The sequence below is a fragment of the Haliotis asinina genome, chromosome 12 (assembly GCF_037392515.1).
Source record: "Haliotis asinina isolate JCU_RB_2024 chromosome 12, JCU_Hal_asi_v2, whole genome shotgun sequence".
Classification (NCBI taxonomy): Eukaryota; Metazoa; Mollusca; class Gastropoda; order Lepetellida; family Haliotidae; genus Haliotis; species Haliotis asinina.
In genome coordinates, this window is record NC_090291.1 from 7573643 (window position 1) to 7579642 (window position 6000).

The 6000-nt window shown below is 37.5% G+C and overlaps 1 protein-coding gene across 1 annotated transcript in view; it reads right to left on the minus strand.

Annotated features, from left to right (window-relative positions):
- Nucleotides 1–5242, minus strand: part of LOC137257362 (pyruvate dehydrogenase phosphatase regulatory subunit, mitochondrial-like) — a 45162-nt gene extending 39920 nt beyond the window's left edge. Inside the window, exon 1 of the mRNA XM_067794689.1 lies at nucleotides 4974–5242. The gene's annotated coding sequence lies outside the window, so the exon portion shown is untranslated. The remainder of the gene's footprint in view (nucleotides 1–4973) is intronic.
- Between the last annotated feature and the right edge of the window lie 758 nt (nucleotides 5243–6000).

The window sequence follows — 6000 nt, forward strand, 5'->3', positions numbered from 1 at the left end:
CAATTTTTCTTTTGTTTACATTTCAAACAAGTCCAGTCTTTCGAGCACAGTGTTCGTTCTCACACCCAATATCTTTCACACGTGTGATGTAAATACCAGCCTTCTAAAAACATGATTTTGTAAACATTATCCAATATGGAGGAAAGCACACTTTGGCGTTCACATAAGTGTATTTTCTAAAATATCCCAAGCAATTCTGGGTTCATCGGTGATATTTCAGAATTATCATTACTGATTACATGAAAACTTGATATCAGTGATCATTAATATGCTGTTTTTGAAATTCAATACTCTCAGTATTTATCTGTTTTTCACATTTCAAAACACACAGCAAAATACGCTGTGAATCATAATATTGTATACTGTGAAAAATGGGGAGCAAATTTTGAGAGGTCATTTTAGGCACTTTAACTTAGTCTGAGATAATAGTTGATGGTATCAAGAAACAGGGAATTTCACGAGGAATTCAAACCTCTGAATTATATTTGTGTGCATGATATATTTAGAGTTTTATTGGACTTCAAACTGAGGGTTGAAGAGGAAGGACATATATGTCCCTGTGGCATCCAGGGGGTTAAATGCCATGTCCATAATAGGAAATCCTGTGTTGGATGATAAGAGTTTGTGAGTTAGTTTATGTGTCCTGCACAAATGTAGCTGAACTTCTTCAGTTATTGTTAGTCTTCATGAAATCCATCTCTGAAGTTTACAGATTTGCATGAAGTTTACTTATATATTAAACAATAGACTGAAATGACATAATTGTTGTGATGTTTAACAAGATCATCAAAAGGTATGGGCTTGTTTATTTTCACATGGGCACACCTGAGTTGCCCGTCCAGTGCCCCCATGGTACCCTTGACAAATCTGTATTTCTATTCATGATGTGTGATGGTTGCAAACTGCACAAACACCAACATAATTAACTGGAAAAAACATTCAGTATATTTAGTCTTTAATCATTCTGAATCACCTTGTGATACGAAGTGGTTGCAATCTGCACAACACAAACCTGATTAATTTCACACATGTCAACACTAAACTTAGTCTTCATTCAAATGGAATCACTTTGTGACATGAGCTGGCTGCAAACAGCATTAAATGCTTTGTTAGGTCATCAAAATACTTACATAGCATGAAACAATGGAAGGATATTTAATATCACTGAACAGCCCTTGAGACGGACTCACACAATATTAGCAGTGACACAATCCTGCAATGCTATTTCTTTTGAAGGGATTTAGATTTTAGAGAGCCTTTTAGAGAATGTCTTTATCATAACACCAAGAACAAAAGCATTCAGAACCAGGATCAGAAAATGTTTTGCTTGTATCTTGTACCTTGTAAAATAAGATGGTAAAGACTTTAAGATAAGATTTATTGAGTACAACTACAAGTCAGCTTTGTACTTTGTTGTTTGAATATGTTTAAGCTATAATTTTATCAGGACAAACTGACAATAGGTTAATTAAGATGCTTCTCTAAAAGATCAAAGGTGCTGACAAGTATCTAGCAATAAAGTAAAATATTTTATATTACATCACATTTTATTGATGTCACTAGTCTGTCATTATCGAATGTACCATTGGTAACTGACTTTATGATGCATGTACGATGTCATCGCCTTGTACAGCCTACTACAGTAAATTTCTTCATACCTTCTCTGACATATAAATATCTCATCTCAAATGACAATTGAGTGAGTGAGTGAGTGAGTTACTATTTAATGTCACATCTTCATCATTGTCACATCAATACTGCAGCCATATCACGACGACAGCGATTTAATTTACATCAGTATTAAATGCAATAAATTGAGAACGGAAACATCTGTCATCGAAGGACCGTAAAAAATACTAAACTATCACAGATATGAACATAACACAAGTATGTAAAACTGAAATACTGTAATTAAAGAAGACAATACAATAAAAAACACAGGCTATAGATCGCTAACAACTGAAGGTAGATCACTACACTAGGAAAATCACAATTAAACATCAACAAGGCCATGTTCACAAACCTGATTCCACAGTCCCATGATACATCCGTGGAATGTCACGTAACTAGTTTTATCTGAAATTACTGTTCAAACTGTACGTTGGTAGGAGAATTACAACATTCACAATTCACAATGTGGTTCTTGATAATGACAGATGTAACTTGAATTATGTAGAAAATGCATGTAACCCAAACATAAATTATCTTCAAACTGTATACCATTTGCTTTTATTACAACTTGCTTCTTAACACACAAGGGCAAACATGCCACTAGAAGAGACTTCAGTGAGAACTGACTGAGGATTGTTAATTTAGGTCACCAACACTGTCGTTCTGATTGTTTTCTGCCCAGTGTGTTATATTTGGTATCTCACAAATGAAAGACAGTTCTCTCTACCTCCATACATAGTGCAATAAACTATCTTTTGCCGTGAAGTATTATTACATTGAAACCTAAAAAGTTCAGGGCAAAAGTGTACTTTATGAGCAATAAATAATAAATATGTGCACTCATACTGTGCTACACTCATACTGTGCTACACTCATTCTGTGCTACACTCATACTGTGCTACACTCATTCTGTGCTAAACTCCATGGCTTCATTTCACAAAGCTCTCCTAAGACTAAGATCTCGTAACTTTTCTCGTAGCAATTGTACCTCTTATACTGTAACATAAGAAGTACGAATGCTACGAGAAAAGTTACAAAAACTTAGGCTTACGAGAACTTTGTGACATGGAGCCCCAGACCTTGTTTCACCGAGTTATCATATTACTACGACTGTCATACCTCCTATACATTAACATGGACTTACAACAGTCGTAGAGCTACAACAGCTTTGTGAAATGGAGCCCTTGCACACAGTGCTTGCTCATGGCACTTCAAACTAAATGAAGACACTGCTAAAAGTCATAGGCAGGTTTTTCACGAATGCTCACAAATCAGAGAAAGTCCTAAAGAGATGACTGATGATAGCATTTGTAGACAAAAGGCAAAATTTTGAATTGAATTGTACAGGAAGCCAATGCACTGATACAAGGACTGGTGTAACGTGTTAAGACTTGCCATGCCAAAGTCTAACAAAGTTAAGACTGGCCATGCCAAAGTCTAACAAAGTTAAGACTTGCCATGCCAGAGTCTAACAAAGTTAAGACTTGCCATGCCAGAGTCTAACAAACTGTTCCTGGCAGACGTCTCTCAGGAAACCATTGCAATAATTCAATCTGGATAACACAAATGTCCGCACAAGCATATGAGCAGAAGAAGCGGTGAGAACATGTCTTATTAATCCTATGGTGCATAACTGCACATAGCATGTTCTGCACAAGTAGGAAATGTGGCAATCCATTGAGAGATTACTTTCCAAATTAATGCTCAGATTCCACACATAGTCAGACACTGGTATTTCAGACTGGCCAGTACACACTGTCATCACCCTATCCACAATATGTTTAGACTGAGAGGAGTTTATGTCTTATTGTCACTCAGCTGTAACTTATGTTCTGTCATCCATGATTTGATGCTATCTGTACATTCTTGTAGGCTTCACTAGTGTCCCAAGATAGAAAGACTTTGAATAGCTGAGCGTCAACTGATTGACGTTAGTAGTAGATGATAGATTTTCCTACATCAAAGTATACAGCATTTGTATCACTATACACTAGCTAGAGTGAACTTTATATTTCTTTAATACATCAATATCAGACCAACAGGTGGAACAATGCCAGTGCTACACAAGGCAGACATAGTCTATTCCCTTCAGCATACTGGAGATAAGCAAAATCAAAGTTACCATTATAATAATGGCAATCCCAGAGGGACACAAGTAACATCAGCAGATTTCTAAATCCACAACTGGATCCTTCAAAAGCAATGCTCATACTATCCTCAGTATCTCCAAGGTAAACATTCCAATGACCTCCACTATACCCTGGATGCATCTACGGGCCCAGTACTTTTATTACCACCCATCAGTCACTTCATACGACATGCATGGGCTGTTGAATGCCAGTTCTACCAATGATATAATTTTATCAATATCAATGCCAAAAATAGACGTATCCAATATATACACAAGTCCCAGTGGAGGGCATGTCAGGCAAATCCTTGAGGCCACACCAACATGCATGTACACAGTCAGGGACCAGAAGATACAGTAAGAAACAATACCCTTTCTGTATATGAGAATAAAATATATGTTAAAAATGAGTACAAACATCTATACAGCACGACACATACACTTCAATCAATTAAACATATATTATGGTACTTTACAATGGTGGGACCGCATTTACGGACAGTGGGTTTTGGTATCTTTGAAACATGTTTCTCCTGACCTGATATTCTTCTGTAATTCGTTAGAAAGACAATATTTGTGAAATGAACTAAATACTCAAAATAGCAAGTGAGGTTTGGTGAATGATCATCATTTTTGAATGTACAACTTTATCTGTGTTTATCAAACATAGGTTTTGTTACAGTACCTGAGGCATGTACCCACCCAATGTAATGCAAAGTTACAAGCAAAACAATGATCTACCTGTAATGTTACAGTAAAGAAACAGGCTGCATTATGTTGTAGCTAAAGAAACAGTTAGAAATGACGTTCATTTGTCTGAATTCAGTTGTACATGTGAATGGCTGGCATTTGCCACTGAATACTAACTGGTGCTTGTGTTTGCATTGAAAGGATACGTTATATTGTGTACTGGCAAAGAGTGGCCTTGCGAGATCACAAAAACATATCTTTATTCCCAGTGCAATCACGATTTCGTACCATAATCAAATTGAACTATAGCCTCTAGATGCAGTGCATTAATGTCATGAATAAATATTTAATTACCCCCCACCTGACCTGCAAAACATTCGTGTACATTCTTTCGGCAATAATGTAACAAAGGTACCATCGTTATAATTAACTGCCTTGCAGCCATGGCACGAACCAATCCAACATAAGAAAGTTCAGTTCTTACCAGTCAAAGTTGCCATTCTGGCAATCCATGCGCTTCACTGATCATGACCAGTGCAGCTTAGCTTCTATTTGTCGATAGGATACCTATAACACTTAGCAACAGTTCTAAATATTCAAGGTCATATCCATCGCCTGAGTAGTTTAGTTGCCATTGGTTGCAAAGGTTAAACAAACGCGCATTTCCACGCATCGGTGCATTCGTCACTGTCTTGTTTCCATGAATCGATTGTCACGATAGCGACCTTAATAGTCATTTCTAGGCCTTTATCTGTTCCGAGACTCCCAAACAATAACAAGTTAGAGTAACGGCCCTTGTATAAGGGAGATAACCTGATGTTAACCAACAAGAATACCACGATCGAATTTCTGACTGAGGGCTTTTAGTTTTACACCGTCTTGATTTTGGATAGTAGAAGTGTGAGTGAGTCAGTTCAGTTTTACGCCGCAGTCAGCAATTTTGACTCTGTGTATTAATTATCATTAGAATTCATTTAACATCAGCATTCATTTTGCGCTTCTTGTCTTATCTTATCTTATCTTATCTTATCTTATCTTATCTTACTCGCTCGTTTAATCCATCAACCAACCAAACAACCAACCAAACACTCATCTGACAAACAATTCTCCGACTTAAGATGTATGAAGAATATTTGAGCATCACGACGAACACATCCTAAAGATTTTTACTATGTTTTTTAGATTAAAGAGAGCATGCAGCAGTGATCCTGACATGGTCAGACTGGTACAGCTCATCGTCAGCTCAGGACCTTTGCCCCCTCTACACGCAGCCCAGACAGTGAATGGGACTTCTCCCAGGAAACACTGCCTAGTCGGAACTTTCCTGAGAATGTGTAGACTCCCCAACACTGTAGCTTTCTGCATTACAAACAGTGTCAGAAGGGCTGTGCCCCATTAGTAGAACCCAGGAACTCTCCCGATCTGCGCCAAGAGATCACGAGGTACCAAACTAACTGCACCGGGAACAGTAGGGAGTCTGACGATAGTGTACTTTGGATGCAAGCGAGACA